Source organism: Colobus angolensis, unplaced genomic scaffold, assembly GCF_000951035.1.
Source record: "Colobus angolensis palliatus isolate OR3802 unplaced genomic scaffold, Cang.pa_1.0 Scaffold212, whole genome shotgun sequence".
Taxonomy (NCBI): Eukaryota; Metazoa; Chordata; class Mammalia; order Primates; family Cercopithecidae; genus Colobus; species Colobus angolensis.
In genome coordinates, this window is record NW_012115289.1 from 4439842 (window position 1) to 4463721 (window position 23880).

A 23880-nucleotide genomic window follows, 5' to 3' on the forward strand; every position below is an offset into this window, starting at 1 on the left:
GGATGGTCTGGATCTCCTGACCTCGTGATCCGCCTGCCTCGGCCTCCCAAAGTGCTGGGATTACAGGCGTGAGCCACTGCGCCCGGCCAACAGGAGCATCTTCTTATGTGTTTATTAATCATTTCTATTGCCTTTTCTGTGAATCGTAAATACCCCTTTCAATTGGATTGACTGTCTTTTTCTTATTAATTTATGAGATTTATTTTTATATAAGGTGCAAGTATCTTCCCCCAGACTGTTTTTTTATTTCTATCTTTGTTTATGGTACCTCTTTTTCTCAGATTTTTTTCATTTTAATAAAATTCAAATGTATCAGTCCTTTCCTCTATGGTTTATAGCTTTTGTGCCCTGTATAAGAAAATTCCGCCTATCCAATGTCATATCATCATCTTCTATGCTTTCTTTAAAAGTTTTAAAGTTTGGTTTTTCACATTTAGATACTAATATATCTGGAGTTTATTTCATGTAGGATTAAGGTGGAGATCTAATTTTGTATTTTCCATTCTGCTCACTCTTTAAGTGTTTTTTCTATTCCTTGTGGTTTAGATTTTCTTTTCCGTCCTTAATCATCAAATTATTGATGATACTCAAATTAATAATCAAATTATCAAGTGATTTGAAGTTCTTTGGTTCCAATCCTGCTGTTTGTTTTGTGCTTAACTTTAGTCTCTTGGAAGATTGCCTGTGATTTTAGATTGTTAGTTCAACTTTGGCAGGACTTTATTTGTGGGTCTGTGTGGAATTGGCTGGAAACATTTTCCTTTTACTTCTATCAGGTATCCCTGGTGTACCATAGACCCAAGACCAATCTTTTTTTTTAATAGGTTTTTGGGGAACAGGTAGTGTTTGGTGATATGAATAAGTTCCTTAGTGGTGATTTCTGAGATTTTGGTGCATCCATCACCCAAGCAGTGTACACTGTATCCCATGTGTAGAATTTTATTCCCCCCAACCTTTTCCCCTAAGTTCCCAAAGTCCATTGTATCATTCTTATGCCTTTGCATCCTCATAGTTTAGCTCCCACTTACAAGCAAAAACATATGATATTTGGTTTTCCATTCCTGAGTTACTTCACTTAGAATAAAGGTCTTCAATTCCATCCACGTTGCTGCAAATGCCATTATTCCATTCCTTTTTATAGCTTAGTAGTATTCCACGGTATATATTCACCACAATTTCTTTATCCACTCGTTGACTGATGAACATTTGGGCTGGTTCCATATTTTTGCAATTATGAATTGTGCTGCTATAAACATAGGTGTGTAAGTATCTTTTTCATATAATGATTTCTTTTCCTCTGGGTACATACCTAGCAGTGAGATTGCTGGATCAAATGGTAGTTCAACTTCTAGTCTTTTAAGGAATCCCCACACTGTTTTCCATAGTTGCACTAGTTTACATTCCCACAAGCAGAGTAAAAGTGTTCCCTTTTCACCACATCCACACCAACATCTATTATTTTTTTATTATAGACATTCCTGAAGGAGTAAGGTGGTATTGCATTGTGGTTTTGATTTGCATTTCCCTTATCATTAGTGATGTTGAGCATTTTTCCATATGTTAGTTGGCCATTTGTATATCTTATTTTGAGAACTGCCAAGACCAATCTTTAATATAATTTTTCAACCTAGGTTTCTAAGAATATATAGATATAAAAATAGTTAACCGGAAACTCATGAAGGCAAAGCTTGTGAATATGAATTCTCAGAAAAACTTTTGTCTCTGTAGAAAGCTCTGGAAGAGACAGCATCCCTGTGCTGGTGAGTGGGTTGGAGATTTTTCCTGGTTCTTTCTTTCACTGAGATGCAGCCCTTTGGAGTTCCAAGCTTATGAGGGGTCTCGGGTTCACTTTCCTTCACCCTAACAAAGTACTTTAACTGCTGTTCCCACATAGGTATTAACATTCAAACCCAAGATTACTGTTAACCAAACCCCTTCATACCAGTCTCTCCCATAGCCAAAGAACCACAAAAGCTCCCACACTCTCCGGCCTGGTTTTCAGTTTTCCTTCTGTATCTGAAATGTGGGTGTTTCCCTTTCTTTCTTGTAAGCTCTTTGCTTTAGAAACACTATGGCTTTAAAAGAATGCTTGTTGTAATTTACTTTGTTCTTTGTGTTTATGTGGTGGGATAGGAGGGCAGAGTTCAGATAACCTAAACAATTTGCCTGAATCATTTCTGGATTCAATGTACCTTTCATGCATGTGTGTGTGTGTGTGTGTGTGTGAGAGAGAGAGAGAGAGAGAAAGAGAGAGAGAACAGAGAAAGAGAGAGTTGTAGCTGTCAAGTCAAATTCCTCTACCTCACATTTGGAACCCCACAATTTGCTAAAAGCATTACACTTTTCAAACACATGCCGTGTCTGCTTTCATGTCTTGAGTGAGTTTTGGGCAAGCTTTGATGTGTGGTTCCTTTAGGGGCCTGTGGCAGGCCAAAGATGAAGTAGGATGTTGACCACATTTGTTTCTGAGTACCTTTAATTCCAACCTCTGTGCCTATAAGGTCTGAATGACTGAGGTTTTGCAGCATTCTCTGAATGGGTGAAACTGACCTGAAAGTTCCCATGATTTGTGTTGTGCATTCATCATTCATAACCACTTTTACAGTCAGTGATAGAGTTATGAATTATTGGCTTCTGTACCTGAAGTATTTGTCTGTCTTGCTAAGTCAGTTTCCATGGAGCCAAATGTGGTGTTCCTCCTTGGGAGCCTGGAGAAACAGGGAGCTTCTTCTATCTTTTGCTCTACTTTCTGGCCTCTACTCTGTGCGTGAGCCTCTCCAGAGCCCTCAGAGCTCAGTCAGGGGTGATGTCTCCGCTATGTTCCTATTTGCTTTCACAAGGGCAGTACAGATCTAATAGTGAATTATTAATGAAGCACAGAGGCGGAAGCCATTATTTTCTGAGGTACAGTAATTAGTGATAATCAGACATCTCCATATAAAGTTGTATGAACCATTTCAGTGGTCCGCCCTCCAGCCTTCCCACTCAATGCCACGTTCTTTCCAGGTGCTCCCCTCCTTCTTCCCTGGAAGGCTCAGAGGTGCCTTGCTGTCTTCCTTTCCTTCTTAAAAATCCTGCTCATAGGAGGTCACCTCATTCTTGCTGAAGAATAAAGAAAATAAAAACATGCCCTAGTGATACCAAGAAATTACCAAAGGAAAAGTGCTTCTTCCACCACTCTCAACTGGGTGCACATGTATACCTTTGATTTCAGGTATATTTGTGTCCATGTGGCTAGCTGGAGGTCCTGTACTAGGTTTCAAGCTGAGGGAACACACAGCTCCAGGGAAAGGCAATTTCCTTATCTACCCTCAAACAGCCTGGTTCTGGTCCTGAGGCCTTATTTGATCAGATAGGAAAGTCAAAAGGGTTATATAAGGAAATAATGAGTGAGGCGGGAGAGTTTGCTCAGGGTTTATGATTTAATTCATCTGTCTGCAATGCTTTTTTAGCAATTTGGGGAGTCAGGGAGGAGTGGACTCCTTTTTCACTCAGCCTGATGACTGATGAAAATGACTGCCCTATTCTAATCTAAATTAAATGGGGATGTGGTCTGAGGGTGACAGCTGCCCTTTCAGACTGATTCTTAAGTGTTTTCCTGGTTTTCAGAGAGAACAAGGGGATATAATTATGAAAGGGAAACCTTATCATTATAATAATGTCAGGCCTGGGGGGAGAAAGAAATATGTTCATAGGCTTTTGGAAAAAACAATAATAATAAAGCACTCCAAATCAAGTTCATTGGGCTGATTGGAGCGAAGTACCAACAGACTTTCAGAACACCGAAGAAGCCGTAGTTCTTCATTAGGTGTCTCTGATGATCTCTGATGACTGCTTCATGGGGGGTGACTGCTTTGGACGCTGGACGTGCACAGATAGCCTTAGTGCACAAAGGGCATCTCATTGACATTCTAAAACAAGGGAAGTAACGTACCCTCTGCATTATTCACTGTCAATACTTTATAAATCCTTCATAGCCTTATCAGCTTCTGCTGCCTGAAAATGCCTATTCATCCAAAATGCTCATGTTCTGACCTGTGAGCACACTCATGGTGGCTATAACCTGCCCCTTCTCAGCTCTGGGACTGGCCTCACATCCACAAATCAGAGCATTGTAAAGCTGGAAGGCATTTAGCATCCTTTGGGCTAAAGCAGACTTTTTACCAATGAGGAGACAAGGCCCAGAGAAGTTAAGTGACTTTCTTGAGGCTGCTAAACTAGTTACTGGAAGAGTAAGCTTCAGAACTAGTTGTCTTGACTCCCAGTGACTGTCTTGGGTTCTGATGTGCTTTGATCTGTGTCCCCACCCAAATCTCATGTTGAAATATAATCCCCAATGCTGGTGGTGTGGCCCGGAGGGAGGTGATTGGATCATGGGGGTGGTTTCTAATGGTTTAGCACCATGCCCCTAGTGCTGTTCTCAGATAGAGTTTCTCACGAGATCTGGCTGTTTAAAAATGAGTAGCACCTCCCTGCACTTGCTCTTCCTCCCACACCAGCCATGTGAAACACTTTGCTCCCCCTTCCCCTTCTGCCATGATTGAAAGTTTCCTGAGGCCTCCCCAGAGGCTGAGTAAATGCCAGCATCATGCTTTCTATACAGCCTGTGGAAGTATGAGCCTTTGACACCTTTTTTCTTTATAAATTACCCAGTCTCAGGTATTTCTTTATAGCAGTGTGAGAACAGACTAATACAGGTTCCCTAACCACCAATGTAGGGATGTAGAGCGTTCTGGGTCTGGGAGAAGTCTTTCAGGGACAAGGCAAGTTCCCATCCTCCCTCTCAGTTCCTCTATTACCGCTAGTATCTCTGCCTCCCAAGCCACTTCCACTGATTTAAGAAGGTCCATTGACTTTAACTCTCACATAGCAAGAGACCTAGAAAATCCCTAGGCCATAAAAAGTCCTGGGCAGGAAGGAAACCAAGCGCCCATAGACCCAGCATTCTTGGTTGGTAAAGTTACATCTCTGTAATGCAGTTTAACTGCAAAATACTTTTTGTGGCTGGAGAGTAGGGAGACAGCATTGGTTTTTTTAAGAGCCATTTCTTTTTCTTGCCTGGTGCCCCCAAAGCATAATTAAGGCATCTAAGCTTTAGCTCACTTATAGGCAGGATAGACCTCTAAATGTATCACAGGAAATGCACAGACTTCACAAACATTTCCACTGGGGAGGCTGGAGTCTGGGATCTCTTACCAAGTCATATTAGCATTGGGGTGAAGCAGAGCTTCTTGCTGAAAGTTCTGGTGCTCATCAAGTTTTTCTAAGTACTTATTTATAAAATACTTTGAGGATTTTCTGCATTTTTAACTTTTTAAAAATGCACTAATGGCCTTGGGGAGTGTTGGCTATGTCCCTTTAAAAGGCAGATCTATGAAAGACAGGACTTCTCTAATTAAAACTAGGCTGGGAAGGAATGGCTGCAGAATTCCCTGTACAGGGTGAGGAATCAGTCCTTTACTCCTTCTGGGATACCCCACCCCTCTCTCCCTCTGCTGTCTCACAGAGGACAGAGAGAGAAAGCCTAAGGTTATTGATCCATTGGCCTGGTGAAGAGGCATAATAGCCTGTGAGAATGAAATCACTGATAAATGCTATTAGACAGTCATCTAAATAAAATGCCCCAAACGTAACAATCTTAAAATTTTGGTTCACAAGTAAGCTGACCAGTTGCCAGTTGGGGAGACTCACATAACTCACGAATAATTGAATTAGAAACGTTTTTCGCAAGGCTGCACTTTTCCATGCCACGTTAGTTCCCGCCACTACCCAACATTAGCTCTGGGGCTAATGTTGTGCTGCCTCTTGGTCGTCCCCCACTGTATTGTGCTTGTTCCTATCTCAACCTTCCCTCAAGGCTGAGATGAGCATCTCATCTTCTCCCTCTTTTGCCTGTGGTCCAGCCAAGCCCTGCCTCAGCACAAATGTTATTTCACTGGTCATCTCCTTCACTGGAGGCTCTAAGCTAGTTTTGTCCACATTTATGGTCTCAACTCCTCACTACAGCTGCTGGCTGCTGTTGTTTTTTCACTCAGTGTCTTTCTATCTTCTCCTGATGACGTCACCTCTTGCTTCTTTAAGAAGTAAGTGTACATTGCCCATTCCTTGGATGTACCTTCCAAGAATTCAATTTATAACACTAAGGACACTTTCGGTGGTTTCCCCAGTGGAATGAAAGTGGCTCAAGAGGGGACACTGTGTCTATAGGACTCACCACTGTGCCTTCCATATCCATCCTGCTGCCTGGCACATAGTAGGAACTCAAGAAATGCTTAAAGGAGAAAATGAATGAATGAAAGAGGTCAGAGATTCCTCAATGGCCAAAGATGGAAAATTCACTATTCAGATACAGAGATACAGTAAGTTCTCACTTAACATTGACATTATTAATATGTTCTTGGAAACTGACTTTAAGCAAAATGATGTAAAACAAAACAAGTTTTACTGTAGACTAATTGATATAAACAAGAGCTAAATTCCTATGCCCTATTTCTGGTCACAAAAACATCTCCAAACTTCTAAATAAAGATGAAAACAGACTGGGCATGGTGGCTCATGCCTGTAATCCCAGCACTTTGGGAGGCCAAGGCAGGAGGGTCACTTGAGGCGAAGAGTTTGAGACCAGCCTGGGTAAAATAGTGAGAACGCATCTGTACAAAATAGAAATATAAAAATTAGCCTGGGTGGTGGTGCATATATGTAGTCTCAGCTACTCAGGAGGTTGAGGTGGCAGGATCCCTTGAGCCCAGAAGGTCAAGGCTGCAGTGAGCTATGATTGCACCACTGCACTCCAGCCTAGGTGACAAAGCAAGACCCTGTCTCTTAACAACAACAAAAAGATCAAAACACTTCTTTCTTTTTTTCTTTTTTTCTTTTTTTTTTTGAGACAGAATCTGTCTCTGTCGCCCAGGCTGGAGTTCAGCGGCGTAATCTCGACTCACTGCAAGCTCCGCCTCCCGGGTTCACGCCATTCTCCTGCCTCAGCCTCTCAAGTACCTGGGACTACAGGCGCCCGCCACCTTGCCCAGCTAGTTTTTTCTGTATTTTTTAGTAGAGACGGGGTTTCACTGTGTTAACCAGGATGGTCTCCATCTCCTGACCTTGTGATCCGCCCGTCTCAGCCTCCCAAAGTGCTGGGATTACAGGCTTGAGCCAGCCACCGTGCCCGGCCTATCAAAACAGTTCTAAATATTAAACATCAAAATAAATGTGATCTATACATACATTTAAGAAAGGTTAACAAAAACAAGTAAGATACTTACCCCCTTATTCCAGTTCAGAGTTGAGGAGTTGCCAGAGTCTGTCCCAGCAGCTCAGGGTGCAAGGCGGGAACCAGCCTTGGACAGAAAGAACAGCATCCCATTGCACAGTCACACACACGCACACTCACTCAGACTGGGACCACGTAGACATGCCAATACGCCTCATGGGCACATCTTTGGTACTAGGAGGAAGCAAGGGGACCTGGAGGAAAGGCATGCAGGTATGAGGAGAGCATGCACACTCCACAAAGACGGTGGTCCTGGCCAGAAATCAGTTGTTTTTCATCAACCTTATAATGAAATGACATTGAACAAAGATGTTATTTGAGGACCTGTGGTAATTCAGGCAAAACTTTGCATAGACAGAGCAATGCTCTTCTCATCCACACATGTTGAAATGTTTCTTCTCTGTATTTCAGTTTGGTTGCAATGATTAGTTCAAACTTTAGAGCTGAAACCCTTTGTAGATGAGAATGCCCAGGAGATAGTCCAGGAACAGACAATGGCCTGAGCTTCACTGCGAAACAAAACAAAAGGAGATGCCAGGAAGTTAGGGCTACAGGCAAGAAAGGAAGGGTCAGGACAGAGGATGTATGGGTGAGGGGACATCCTTGCAGTGCTCTGAAGGCAGAGTCTTCAGAGGTTTAGGGGTGTTCATCTAAACCTTAGGCTGTAGTGAAACCACTCTCCAGCATCCCTCTCAGTTGGCTAATTTTGTTTACATTTTTTGCATAATTATGCTTTTCCAATTTAGTGACTGGAATTCAAAGGGCTTCTCTCCTTTCATTGTTTCCCTAGAGGGCTATTTGGAAGAGCTATGAATAGCAGGATGGGGTCTCTCTCTCCTGATTCTACCCTACTTGTTTTCCATACTAGAGAGGCCAATTGGATCTTTATGTGAAGGTTTCTACACTCTCTGGGTGTGTCTCCATTTTCCATAAACCTTTTTAAAAACAAAAACCAGGCCAAGGATGGAATGGTCAGAAAAGTCACAAATCACTTGCCCTTATTTCAGCTGGCTCAGAGCAGGCCCTGAGCTAAAATGTGGATCACCTTAGTGTCCCCAACCTCCTTTTTGGTGCCCACTTCTCCTTCCACTTCCACCCACCTTTCTTCAGGTCCCCAGAATCTTCACAAGAGCACTAATTCTCCTTTTCAATGATAGAGCAAATATGTGTTGCTCCTCAGGGGTAGTTGCAATTTAGCCAGGGACAAATTCTTAAGCCAAAGCCATGAGTTTCCAGGTGTGGAATGTAGGCAATAGGAGAGGGTCAGAGCCCTTCCTAGAGCTCCTGGGCTTGTACGTGCCTGTCAATCAGCTATGCTTCTTATAGGATAAGAAGCACATATGCCTTCTTATAGGATGTTTCTATGTGTGATTTTATTATTTCTGAAAGAGGTGACTTCTTACCCAGGCACGCTTACCAATCCTTGGACACAAAATCCACCACTTTGGAGCACAGCAGTCTTACTTCTTCAAGGAAATATCCCCTGTAAGTTTCATGTCTTTCTTTTAAACTTTAGTAGACAGGTGTTTTTGAGAGCAGAGACTACTTCTTTTACATATTTAGCTTCCCAATGTCTAGGACAGAGCCTGGCACTTAGTAGGTGCTCAGTAAATGTTCAGTGAATTAGACTGAAGTGACTCTAACCACACCAGTATAACCAGCCCTTGCTATTCTGTTTAGATGCGTGCTATATCTGCTAGAAATGTGCATAATAGAGGAGTTTATTTTCTCTACACCCAGCAAAAAATCCAGAGGTAAGGTCTATTCAGAGGCCTGCTGAGGACATCAAGCAGCCAGGTTTTTTTCATTGTTCCACTGCTCAGTCCTCAGTGGGTCAGAGCTGTCTTGTCTCCCACAATGTGGCTGCCACAGCTCCCGATACCATCTCTTCAGCAACTGCATTCCAGGTAGAAGGCAAGGATCAGAGTGTTCCTTCCTAGTTCATCTCTATCCATCACTGGGACAAAATCTTCTCCAGAAGCCTCAGTATACTTCCCCTTACACTTAAGTGGCTCAGAGTGAATCACACAGTCCCTCTACACCAATCACAGTGCAGGGAAATGGGGTCACACTCGGCGACTCCCACAGTCTGAGTCCATCCTGGCCCAGGGGAGCAGTTGCTTTTCCCTAACACCATTTGGCTGAGTGCTCAAGCAGAGTGGACAGAAGGGGTGTGCTTGTCTGGTAAACAACCAAGAGTGTCAGCCGAGTTTCAATCTCAATCATACCGCCGGTCTGCTCAGGCTTTTTATCAACAAATATTAATCCAGGCTCTACATTCAGAGGCAAAGAGCCAGTTAATAAAGAAGGAGACTTTAAGAGACTCAAGACTGTATTATTATTATTAATCAATGCCTTTGCAGAATTTACAGGGGGAGTTGAACTACCTTGCTACAGTGTAATTTTCTTTTAAAGAAAATTGTCTTAAATTGTTTTCATGATGTTAAAGATCTTACCCAAATTTTCTTCTCTATTTAAAGGGGAAACAATACAAACTTTACTCTGAGCTATACTTAATCAATGTACATGTTTGAGTACCTGACATTTTGACTGATATCAGATATTTAAGATTTGAGCTTATAGGCTTTACAATGCAACTTTTTATTCCATTCTAGATTCAATAGGTGGGTATAGATGCAGAAACCCAAACTGATGCCAAATTTCAGTTTTCCTGATATGCTTTAAAACAACGAAGCAATCTATTTTAGAGATAAATAGGCTATTTGAAAAAGCAGTAATTTGTTGCTCTAAGTGGGAATATAGATGAAACATGATTGGCCATTGATCAATTTTGATGGGTACAAGAAGATAATAGTACTTAGGGATTTGTTATATTATTCTATTTATTATAATAAGAAAAAATGTAAAAACGTATTTTTTAAAAAACAGCAATAATTATAAAAATTAAAATTGAATTTTATTTCATGCAAAACTTCCATACTGGTGAATAAACTCCTTCAATGTGTGAAATGAAAGATTTAGAGTTCTAAAGGAACACTGGAAGGTAAAAACAAATTATCCAGATATGCAAAGATTTCCCCACAATTTCCATTTGTTTTATAGCTCTAGGAACATAAATGTTAGAAAGATAGTTGAACTATAGTAATGTGAGAATCTACTAATCAATTCAAATGTGATCATTTGGAACACTGGGTTATACAAAGAATTATCATGGCAGAAGAATAGGGGAAATCCACTGCCTTTTTCATTTGCTTGGGTCAGGGGAGAAGTGCACGAATTCAAGATTTAATGTCTGGCTTAGAATTTCACCCAAAACTTGTAAGACCATTGAGGAAAATCTACTTTTTGCTAGCTCCATGTGTTGCTAAAAGTGTAGAAGGAAATAATATGGTTCTGTACAAGCATGTAACAAAGGAACCTGACCTAGGTGCAGGCCATCAAAAAGGCTTCCAAGAAGAAGGGGTAACTGAGATGACAGCTAAAGGAAGGATAGGAATTAAGTATATAATAGATGGAGGGAAGAGGAAGGAGAGTGTTGCAGGCAGCATGTTCAAAAGTCCTGGGGTGGAAGAAGGCAGCAGGCTTCTCTAGGAACTACCAAAGGCCCAGGTGGCTACAGGGGCTGGACTGAGGACAGACAAGTAGGAGATGAGGCTTCATAGGAGAGCAGAGATTCAACCATGTAGGGCCTTGCAGGCCATGTCGAGTGAAGCAGAGGAACAGAATGATGGGAGAATGGGCTCTTTTCTGAAAGTGGGTTCAACAGACCTAGACCAAGAAGATGGAAAATCAGTAAGAGGCTCCCCGGAATGGTGTTTGGCCAGTGGATTTTTAGGGTAGTTATAGGCCTGAATCCTGATTTTAGTTGTTTTCTGGATGCTGGGAAACAGTTCCCCTCTGGCACACCCCACCTTCAGTAAGGCTGTGCTGCTGGCCACTACAGCTGAGATCACTTTGAGTGGCAAGGCAGGCCAAGTAATGAAACACTTGGGGTGACCAAAGAGCCAGGGCAGGAGCTGAAGCAAGGAGTATGAGATGTCAATTAGAATCTCTTCCGGATGGAGTACAGATGTAACTGGGTGATACCTGAATGTGCAGTCAGTGCCAAGTGGAGGCCTGGGTTGGTTTATTTGGTTATTGGGAAAAGGGGTGGCACCAGAAGATTGGAGGACTAGAGGACAGTTGGGTGAGAGCAGTTTAGTTTCTTTGAGTCTCTGCTAACTTTTTTGGATATTTGTTGGAAAATGCAATTTATAGAGGCTATTTGCTCTTGGCTATGAAATATATTTGCTGTTTCTTCTCTTATGCATAGGATACATCTGCGAGATCGTCCACGAAAGATGAATTCCTGGTGCAAAAGAGTCATGTGAATATTGTGCAGTAATTATCCTGAGCCAGGGGAGCAGGCTAATTAGCCTTCTGGGAATGTCCCAGTTACAGCACTAACAGCTGGCTTGGTGTGCGTATTAGCTGTAAAATGTCTGCAGAGGGAGCTGGTGACTGATGCCCCCAGAGGAAAAAAGCATGTGGAATCAGAGAATGCTGGCATTGGATGAAACCTTGGAACCATGAGGACAACATCCCCACTGGCCGCTGAGGACGATAAAGCCAAGAGAGATTTGTGTTTGGGTGAAGGTCGCAGCCAATCAGTGGCTGAACAGGGACAAGAGCCCTAGTTCCTTGAGTCTTTGTCTCCAGTCTTTCAATCAGGTAACTGCACAGCATCTCCTCAATCCCCTCACAACCTAGACCTCCTTCTTCCAACAACCTCTTCAAACATGGGGCTTTCGGGGTCTTCATTTCCTCTCCTAAAGAACGTAACAAGAACACTGAAAGTTGAACAATCTTGTGAAGCACAAAAATAGAGGTGCTACGAATGGAAAAAAAAAGTCAAAGTGAGTTGAGGTTGCTATAAACTAACTTGGGCTCTGAGTGAAATAAGGTGCAATATTAATTTTTTCCTTGGCTCATTTTCTCCACCTATTTTAGTGTTATTATCTTTTGCTTGGTTAACTGCATTTTTGTAAGATATCTCAAACTTTTATGAAGCAAAGTTGAATGGACAAATATGAAACACAAAACTACATCTGTCGGCATGGAGCAAGAAGAAATACAGAAAAGGAATACAGTTCCCATCTGCTGGGTATAGGCACCATTGACATCACTCTTGGGGTCAAAGATCGATGCTGGGAACTTTGGTTTACTTCTTGTTTCCCACTTTCTTGCCATTTACATGGCACAGAATCTCCTTTCAAATCCCACATTTTCTATACACTTTAAAACGTGGGACTGCTTAAGACTTCAAGACAAATAACCAATGGAGTGGAATGAAGATCTCAGAGAGAGAGAGAGAGAGAGAAAGTACATACAGTGTATGAGAGAACTTGATCTATGAAAACAATGCTAATATAAATCAATAGGGAAAGGACAGACTGTTTAGTGGTGGTGTTAGGAAATCTGAGTCACTATATTTTAAAAAACAAAACAAGATTCATACTTTATACCAATACAAAGGAAAACTCCAAGTGGACCAAAGACCTAAATGTGAAGGAAAACCATACAGCTAATAGAAAAAAATGTAGACGAATGTAATTGAGAACGGGGTAGAGCATTCTAAAAAGATCCAAAACCCGCAACAATAATGGACAGAGATAGGTGACAGATTAGGAAAATAATTACCATTACAAACACAATATTTGTTATGACTTAACTGACAAAGGGTTTATACAGGGCATATGAAAGAATTCCTGCAAATCAAGAAGAAAAAGACAAAAATTCAAAACAATAATGGGCAAGATATAAAAAGGCAAGTCGCAGAAGAGAAAACTCAAATTGCTAACCTGTATATGAAGACATGACAAAAGATATAGTAAGTGGAGAAATACATATTAAAGCAGCAATGACATATGCTTTATTCTCATCAAATTCATAAAATTAGAAATGTGATAATGTCAAGTCTTTTGGAGGCAGGCAGTGTATGAGGAAACAAACTCTTGTGTGCTGCTGGTGGGAATGTGGTGTGGACATTCTGGGGAACAAGGTGGCAGTGCCTAGTTAACTACTGCGCATAAATCTTACTTTGTACAGCAAAATAACCCTTGAAAAATTATCACAAAGGTCCAGAAAAGTACAAGTATGCACGCATATCATTGTGTTGCTTTCTTGGCAGTGAGGAGTTGGAGGCAAATTAGGAGTCCATAGCCAGAGAAACTGTGTAGCAAAATAATATGAAATATAGAATTTGATATATCATTAGAAGCAAAAAACTAGATGCACAAATATTAAAAACATAATGATGGGTAAAAAAATAAGAAAAAGAAAAAAGTTTTTCTTAGCACAATATAGTGTATGTAAAGTAAAAATACATACATGCAAAAATAGCAGATAATTTGTAAGGAAATGCACAATTTCAAGGATAGATATCAAACACTCAGGGTGTAGCCTAACATGGAGATGGAGCTAGGGATGGGGGTAGTTATTCAGGAGGACCTGGAATACATTTAAAAATGAAACAAGTGGCCAAGCGCAGTGACTTAGGCCTGTAATCCCAGCACTTTGGGAGGCCAAGGCAGGTGGATCACCTTAGATCAGGAGTTTGAGACCAGCCTGACCAATATGGTGAAACCTCGTCTCTATTAAAAATACAAAAATTAGCTGGGTGTGGTGGTGGGCACCTGTAATCCCAGCTACTCAGGAGGCTGAGGCAGAAGAATTGCTTGAACCCTGGAGGCGGAGGCTGCAGCGAGCCAAGATAGTGCGTCTGCACTCTAGTCTGGGCAACAGAGCAAGACTCCATTTCAAAAAAGAAAAAGAAAAAGAAAAAAGAAACAAGAGCAGGCCATGGCATGAGTCATGATTGTGATACATCATGAAATAAAACTGATGATTCAATTAGCCCTCTGTAACTGAGGTCCAACACAAATATAGAAAATAAAGTAAAATAAAATAAAACCGTCAAAGGATCTTAAATGTTCCTTCTAACTCTAAGAACTGCAGAAAAAATAAACATGTGATGTTAGGTTCATTGGAGACCCCCTTTTTCCTCTCTAGTTGTTTATTTTCTTATTAGTAATAACTTGAAAAAAATTCTAATTAGGGAGGCAAGAGTGCTAGATATCTTCCAATATTGTTTACTCCTTCTTCTGTAGTAAAAGTAGCCTTTATTATAGCTAGACATGTGCTCATCTGGAATAAAGATGACTTTTTTAAGACTGCCTTGCAGCTAGGAGTGGCCACTAAGTTCTGCTCAATGGCTTTGAGGAGAAACAAGGTGTTTCTCCTCTGAAACATCGTTAATGGTAGAAGCATAAACTTTCTCCCTCTTCCTGCATCCTGCCAGCTGCAATGTTGGCTATGGTAGCCAGCCACCTTGGAATATGTGATTCATTCTGTCAGTAAGCAAGAATTTGGTACTTAAATGGAAGCATAAACAAAAACACAAAGCAAGAAAAGCAAGAAAACTGCTATGTATTGTCCAGGCACAGTGGCTCATGCCTGTAATCCCAGGACTTTGGGAGGCCGAGTCATGCAGATCATTTGAGGCCAGTAGTTTAAGACCAGCCTGGCCAACATGGTAAAACCCTGTCTCTAGTAAAAATACAAAAATTAGCCTGGTTGATGGTGCACATCTGTAGTCCCGGCTACTTGGGAGGCTGAGACAGGAGAATCGCTTGAGCCTGGTGGGTGGAGATTGCAGTGAGTGAAGATGGGCCACTTCAGACTCTGTCTCAGAAAAGAAAACTGCCATCCATGTATTATTGAGCTGTATGAAATTGACATTTTTCTTTTTGTTTTCTTTTTGATTTCTCAGAAGATGAAACTGACATTTTTATGTCAACAATGACCAAATATCAGCAATTTCATATGGGTTAATCTAATGTACAGATTCATTTGCAATAAGTATTAAAATACTCACTTTTCTCCCCTCATTCTGGGAAAAAGGATGCTCGCCCGGGAGCTTCTTGATATCATGGACCCCCTCTTTTTCAAACATTTTTAGTGTTCCTCTAAAACTTCTTTTTTAACTAGTGATGTTAGATGCATAAACAATGACACCCTAAGAGGGTGTCCCTCAGTAGCAGTCCCTGAGACAGGATTCAAGTACGGGTAGTTTTGGGAGATGATTCCAGGAAATGTTTATAAGGGCATGGAGAAGTGAGCTGGTGGAGGCAGGGCAGCCAATATACAGGGGTTACTACTTAGCAAATTTCGATTGTTGGCAAGAGGAGCTTACCCCACTGGGGAGCTCTGGGAGACAGTGTAGAGCATTGCTGGTCTTTCTACCTGAGGAGCCAGGGAGCTGGAGGGAGCTGGAGGGAGCTGGAAGGAGCTGGAGCAGTCATTGCTGCAAGGTGCTGGCATGGGCAGGCATCAGTTCTTCAACACTTCCAGCAGACAGGTTCCAGCAACCAGAGGAAGCCTCCCAGACAAAGAGGTTCAAATGCTGGTAGTTCTGGGTGGTCAGCCAGTATTGCAGCAGTAAGGCCCTAGAAGACATGAGTGCAGCTCCAACCATGAATGCTGTGGGTTAATTGATGGTTTTGCTGAGACCTGGAAAGTCATAGGTGCTCAATAAATATTTTTTTAATAAATTAATAACCTGAAAATTCTCTGATAAAAAAAGTTGCATTCAAGTTTCACTATCATTAAAAAAAAAAAAAAACAACCTTGTGTCCTTATTTGTACCCCTCATAGACCCATGTGAAAATTTTCCAAGGGTATACAAGTAGGAGCAGAATGTGTCCAGCTGTCTAACTTTTATAAGTCCGAGGATGTATATAGATCCTGGCACGAGTAGTTCCTTAACATTAATCAAAAGTGAACTTTTGTCAACATCATAAATAGCACAAATACACTTGACAAGATCAGAATATACCAGTTAGCAGAAATCAAAACCAAAGCTCACAGACTGACAAAAACAATTCCTTGGAGTGGGTTAACTTTGCAGAGACAGAACAGAAGGAGAAAGAATCACAAGAGCCTTGTCCTTAACAGCCAGTGCCTGGGACTTGGTCCAAAGGTACCAAAGTGGTAATTCCAGTTTGGGCACTAATTCCCACTGGACCTTAAGCAGGTCAGTTCACTCCAGTCGGCAAAGTAGAGAGACTAATAAGGGCCTCTCCTCAAGGGCAATAAGGAATAAAGTTTGGAAAGCACTTTAAAATGAAAGCTCCTGTTACAGTTTGCAGAGAGGGAGGCATTCAGAAACACAGCCTATAGGCTTAGCACAGACAAAAAAGGTCAGCATATCCCAGCCTGCGCGCTGATCTAATTAAAGCCTGGGCAGCCCTCGCCACTGGCCAAATTCAGATTTCTGTCTCTGCATATAATATCTAGAAACTACAGATGGATATGAAAGAATCTAAGTTTCCTTCTGCTGAGAAATTAAAATGCAATACTCCTTTGAGTCTCTCTCTGTGTATGTCCATGTGTATGTGCACGTATGAGTTGTACTATATCACCATCCCTCACTTTATAAAAATCTTTGGATTTTTCCTATACTTCAAACACACTCAGGGAAGCAGATAGCATTGTGTTTCATCATGGTAATAATAAGCACTAATAAAACATAATGGTGATGGCAACTCTATGAACAATACCCTCACCAGAGGCATCAGTCTCTTTAAACTTATGTAAGAGGGCAGTGCTTTCCGGAAAATATTCATTTATGTTTTTTTGTTATGCAACTCCACAACCTTGCCTTATTATTTTGTTTTGTCTGGTCCAGAAACATTTAATGGATTACTTGAGACTTCTTTTCACTTTTACTTTTCTTTTGAACTTTACTTGTTAAATTCAGGAATTCCTAGCACTCTAGTGATTGCTCTACAGGACAGACTTCCGGGACTTTCTACTTCAGGTGAAAACTGTATGTTTCACATTTGCACATAGAGAAGCTTGCCAAAACTATACTCTAGAGAGAAGAAGTTTAAGTCATGTATCATCTATTCCAAGGAACATATTCTATATGTTGCCAGTGGAATTATTTGTCTTTTTTCCAGGATAAAAACTAACCCAAAGACATTCTGGCTTTATTTAAATCATTCACAAACAGAGACATTTATAATGCTTGCTACAGTTCTGCACTATTGAGCAAAGTGCCTTGTTGTTTATATGCCTGTGTTTCTAGTCCTACTATGAGCTTCCAGAAGGAACTGACCAAGTATAAAAATACTAGTAATATGAGAGTGCCTTATTACATTAGCTATCTCCAAAGTAAGCTTAAATTTGCAAAGCATTCAAATAAAGATGACTATCACCTGGTTGTACCATGAGTTATTGAGTCTTAGCAGAAGATCACTAATTTATGATGATAAATTTTTCAGTCCAGTTGTGAATATTTTTCTGTATTTAAAAAAACCATTTTTCCTGACAGAGCAGTAAAACCAATTTATTTGTTCAACAAAAATATTTTAGGAAATTACTTTGTGCCAGACAGGGAGCTTTAGCATAAAAATGGAAAGTCTCTAAAAGGATTGAATGGAAATTACAGAACTGAAAACTACAATATTAGAAATGAAAAATTCATTCAATGCGTTTAACTACAAGACTGAACAGCAATCTTTACTGATCCTGAAGAAAGGATCAGTAAATTTGAAGGCAGTTCAATAGAAATTATTTAAACTAAACCATAAAAAGAAAATGAATGAAGAAAAACAATAGAATGTTTTAGATGTGAGACACTGTTAGATGGTCTGATATACATGTAACTGGTGTTAAAGAACAGGAAGGAATAAGGCAGAAGAAACATTTACAGAGATAATGGCAAAGGTTTAATCCAAGGTTAATGAAAGACATTAACCCACAAATCAAAGATCAGACTCTCCCAAGAGTTTCCTATGCTCCCTAGAATAAATTCCAAATTCATAGACTAAAAGCTGCTTTTGATTTGGCTGTGGTTTACCTCTGCAACCTCCTTTTCCTGCAGACTTTCCTCAGTGAATTCATTCTAACTCATCTTTCAACTCTTCTTTTAGATCTTTCCCTGGCAGGTGCCTCTGGATACTCAGATTCCAATTCAAATGTCACCTTCTCTTGTCTAACTCGTACCTCTCTAGTTGTCAACTCCAGCCCCATTCTCACCTCTCTTTTACTCTCTATTTAATTATTTTGGGTTTTTTTAATAGCACATATAATTATTTGAATTTAATTTATGTTATGAATTCACTATTTTATTCTTCACTCATTAGAATGTAAGCTTCTTGAAAGCAGGGAATATGTATTTTTCACCATTGCGTAACATCAATTCTTAGAAAAGTGTCTGGCACATAGGTAGAAGGTCATTGTAGGGTGTGTGTGTGTGTGTGTGTGTGTGCTTGTGCATGCACAGTTTCAGAAACTATTGGAGCCTGTCAAAATTCTGAGTAGCTCAGCTCACATTTACTGATGCAGCTCACTCTTCCAGCTCATCTGCACTTTCTCCTTCTGATTCTCATGTTGACAGGACAACAGAACACAGAACATGATATTATCACAATATTTTTACCACAGTAAACACTTAAGGTTACCCCATCCACACAGATGCTTATGAAAATCAAACAGAAGAGAGAATATGAAGCAGGGGGTGAGTGGTTAATTTCTTTTAGACCTGCTGCTTGAACTTACTTAGACTCCTCTTAGATCTGGAGCTGACTTTTTTTGTGACATTCCTTTCTTCTGATCACTTTTTCTACTCAGAGCTGAGTGGGGGTCAAGAAAGGAAAAATAAACTAGTGCTTAAATAAAATAGCATACATTTGAATAGGTCTCTTAATTTTTCTAGGTTTTTATCTCTGTTAACTCTATTTCTACAGCATCTGTAGGAAGAGATAAGTGGGCCAATCTAAAAGGATTTCTACTGAAGTTAGAAAACTGAGGTTCAGAGCAGTTAGGTGACTGAATTAGTCTGTTCTCACATTGCTATAAAGAACTACCTGAGACTGGGCAATTTATAAAGAAAAAAGGTTTAATCGGCTCATGGCTCCACAGGCTGTACAGGCTTCTGCTTCTTGAGAGGCTTCAGGAAATTTACAATCATGGTGAAGGCAAAGGGGAAAGAAGTACATCTTCACATGGCCAGCAGTGACAGGGGAGGTACTGCACACTTTCAAACAACCAGATCTCATGAGAGCTCTATCTCAGCACTAGGGCAATGGTGCGAAACTGTTGGAAACCGCCCCCATGATCCAATCACCTCTCACCAGGCCCCACCTCCAACACCAAGGATCACAACTGAACATGAGATTTGGGTGGGGACACAGAGCTAAACCATATTAGTGACTTTTGCAAGATCTCACAGGAAAAATGTCTGGGTTCCAGGTAGCTAAAGTTGTCTTCTAACATTTTCTGCAAATATTAATCTCACATTTTCAAACTCTAAGTCTTAGGTTACCTGCTAAGGATGTTTTCATAGATACGACAATTGAAAAACAGAAAATCAAAGATTTCTGAAGGGGAAAAACAAATATCAAGAAATAGTCTTATCACAGGGTCAGAACTAAGACCTTAACACTCTCGAATTTCTTATTGCCGTTGTTTCTAATATGGTCACCATTTAAGCTTATTGTCTTGTTTCCTTCTAAAAACCAAAATGCCAGATCATTATTCCTATCATTTCTTATATTCTGCCAATCAGATAGTTTAGTGTTTTTAACCAGAAGTCCATGCAATTTGAAGACATAATATAGAGGAAATAAACTCCCAAGTCCCCTATGAAAGGGGAAAATTAAGGAAGTCATCTTGGTGAACATCTTGCTTCAGATGCCATCTTACTACTTTTGTTTGTGATCTTACTGTTGCCTTAATATCTCTGAAACTTAATCATTGTCATTATGAAGCTATCAACCCTAATATAAAATTCTTGTAGTTCTCCGGTTTTCTTCACCTAACAACTTGGTGTCTTTACCAAACTTCTCATTTTATAAAGGATGATGTGAGACCTTTTCAACTATGGCTTCAAGGACCGATGAAATGACTAGGTTACCTGGTACTGTTCCAGATTATCCTCTAAGTTCAACCTAACATTTTTCCTGGGTAAGATTCAGCCAAATACCTTGTCTGATGAGAATAATACTGTGCACATGGAAAGGAGATAGAGCAAAGAGCTTCCAAATACAAACCAGCATAGGAAATAACTTACATACATGTAATACAAAGATGTTCATTTAAAAATTACTTAGTGAGAACCTATTCCCCACTTGACCCCAGGCCAAATTCTAAAGACATAAACATAATAAAACACAGTCTCTACACTCAAGTTCATAGTGAGGAAAACCTACTGAAACTATCCAAATTCCAGGAACAGACTTTGTAGCTAAAGAGTATTTATGAAGGTCCTTTGTAATCTATGAAAATGCTAAGTAAATATGAAGCCTATTTTGAAACAACCACAAAACATTTGTAAAAAAAAACTTTATTATTCAAAAACTTATTTTCTGATCTTTTTGCCTCAATCTTATCTAAAAGGCATTTCAGACTCCTGAGTTCCTCTTACCGAATGGAAGAATGGCCAGTTCAGATGGTTGGTAACATATAAACACTTTCTGTCATGTAATATTCACTCAACAATTTTTGTTGAATGAATGAAAACAGGTAGAATTTGAATAATAAACTGAGATGGGATGGGGCATAGGAAGGCAAGATATGGAAATGGAGTTTCACTGAGAGTAAATATACACAGCAGAGGTTTTCCTACTTTCTTGGGGTCATAATCCCATGAGAAAAATCGAAGCTAATTCTGATTGCTCCAAACATTTTATGTATCAAGCGGAGACTTTATGATACAGGACCTTGACAACACTTCAGGATTGGTTAAAAAAACAAAACAAAACAAAAAAACACAACTTTTCTGTCTGACTTTCTTTTAGGAAAGATAATTCTAATTTTTTCTTCCTTTGTTTTATTTTTAATTGTAGGATTTTAAATACCTTATTCGTTGGGCTCATTCAATGTGCTCTTTTTGTTGTATAGGTTACATAGGCATCTCAGAGGCATGGAGATATTTAGTTGAATGAATAAATAGACCTAGAAAAGTATCACCTTATTTTGACAAAAGAGGAAAGATGAGAAAGGCAGGAAAACTCATGGAAATTGATGCTAATAGTGGCCTCAAGAAAGGTGAGATTTATAGTTCATGGCCATACCAAGGAATTAAGTTACAGATGATCCTTCCATAGGCACATAGGTGACACCTCCACTAGAACAATTATAATCGTTTCTGAGCATCAATCTCCTAAATTCTAGAGATGCATGAAAAGATTAGTTAAACTCAGTTTTCTAACTTCAGTATAAATTCTTTAAAATTTGCTACTTATCTCTTCATATGGATGCCACAAGCATACAGTTAATAGAGATTAAATACTTGGAAAAATTAAAAGACCTATTCAAATGTATCCTATTTCATTTAAGTACTAGTTTGTTCTTCCTTTCTTGATCCCAAGTCAGCTCTCGGTAGAAAAAGTGGTCTATGAGAAAGGAATGTCACAAAAAAGTCAGCTCCAGATCTAAGAGGAGTCTAAGTAAGTTCAAGCAGCAGGTCTAAAAGAAATTAACTCCTCATCCCCTGCTTCCTATTCCCTTTTCTTTTTGATTTTGATGGGCATCTGTGTGGATGGGGTACCTTAAGTTTGCTGTGATAAAAATATTGTGATAATATCATGTTGTATATTCTCTTGCTCTGCTGTGATGGTTAATACTGAGTGTCAACTTGATTGGATTGAAGGATACAAAGTATTGATGCTGGGTGTGTCTATGAGGGTGTTGCCAAAGGAGATTAACATTTGAGTCAGTGGGCTGGGAAAGGCAGATCCACCCTTAATCTGGTGGTCACAATCCAATCAGCTGCCGGCAAATATAAAGCAGGCAGAAAAACGTGAAGAGGTGAGACTGGCCTAGCCTCCCAGCCTACATCTTTCTCCTGTGCTGGATGCTTCCTGACATCAAACACTGGACTCCAAGTTCTTCAGTTGTGAGACTCGGACTGGCCCTCCTTTCTCCTCAAGCTTGCAAACAGCCTATTGTGGGACCTTATGATTATGTTAGTTAATACTTAATAAACTCCCATAAAAATATATATGTTAATACTTAATAAATTCATATAGATAGATAGATAGATAGATAGATAGATAGATAGATAGATAGATAGATAGATAGATAGATAAAATTCTATTAGTTCTGTCCCTCTAGGGAACCCTGACTAATACACCTGCCAACATGAGAACCAGAAGGAAGAAGTGCAGATGAGCTGGAAGAGGAAGGTGTATGAGGAAATATGAGCTGAGCTATTCAGAATTTTGACAGGGCCCAATAATTCCTGAAACCTTTGATGTCTGTTTTATACAGACACCCACACACACACACACACACACACACACACTCTGACCTCCCACTGTGTGCCAGTTAAAATAATGAAATCCCAGAAGGGTTAACTTGACTGAGTCTGAGAAAGCATTACTAGATATCCAAGGACAAAGAAAGAATAAAACTACTTTTAAAAATCTGAAAAGGTTAAAAGCTCTGAGAAAAGAGCTAAGATATGTCTTAAGAATTCAAAAGCCCTCAAAGCTAGCAGATAATAAAGGGAAGAGTGAGTTGACAGTGACAACAAGGCAAATAGTGGGCTTGAATTGCAATCTTTAGGTTCCAGGCTTAGGACTCTCAGAAATTTCATAGCTCCTTGGTTTTGAAATAATGTAAACAATGGCCTAGAAAGACATTCCTGAGAAGTAAACTGGACTGCAGATAAGAAGCTGGACCCAAGGCTCAGGCTAGTGTTAAGACTGTGCAATCTGCTTCTCTGTGAAACTTTCTTGGGGTGAGAAGTTTACAGACAACAACTGGAAGAACTCTGTCTGTAGAGAGGCATGGCCCAATTGCTGCTTCCTCTTTTCTCCTGTGGGCAAGTTTCACCAGTCTCAGAGCCCTGCTCTTCATCATGGCAAATGGGGTGATGGCTGTAGTTCCTGTCTCAGTCTTATTGGTCTATCACACCCTGTCAGCAACCTAGGACATGGTAAGCACTCAAGCAGACCATAGTTATTTAATACTGATGCAGGGACTGCCACGACTTAATAATATATTAATGACCAATATTTCATTACTGTGGGTTTGGGGACAGTCAGCTTTAATAGCAGGAGACTAAACCAGAGTGACTGAAGAGCATCAGAGGATCTCCAACAGCACTGGTGGCAAAGGTCCACAGTGAGACAGCCACAGGGCAAAGGCAACTGACTTTCTTTACTGAAAAACTACTTTGTGTCAGAGAACCCACTATAAGGAGTCATATTAGAGGTGAAGTTTCTCATGCATGGAGAGACTAGGAGTGATGGCTGACCCCAACATCTTTTTTTTTTTTTTTTTTAAAAAACAGAGTCTTGCTCTGTGGCACAGGCTAGAGGGCAGTGTCATAACCACAGTTCACTGTGGCCTCGAGCTCCTGGGCTGCACGTATCCTCCTTCCTCAGCCTCCTAAGTAGTTGGAAATACAGGTGTGTGCTACTGCATCCAGCTAATTTAAAAACATTTTTTTTTGTAGAGACAGGTTATCACCCCCTTGCCCAGGCAAGAACAGAGAGCCATGTTCTGGCACGGTGGCACAGTGGCTCATGCCTGTAATCCCAGCACTTTGAAAATCCTAGGTGGGAAGATTTCTTGAGCTCAGGAGGTCAAAACAA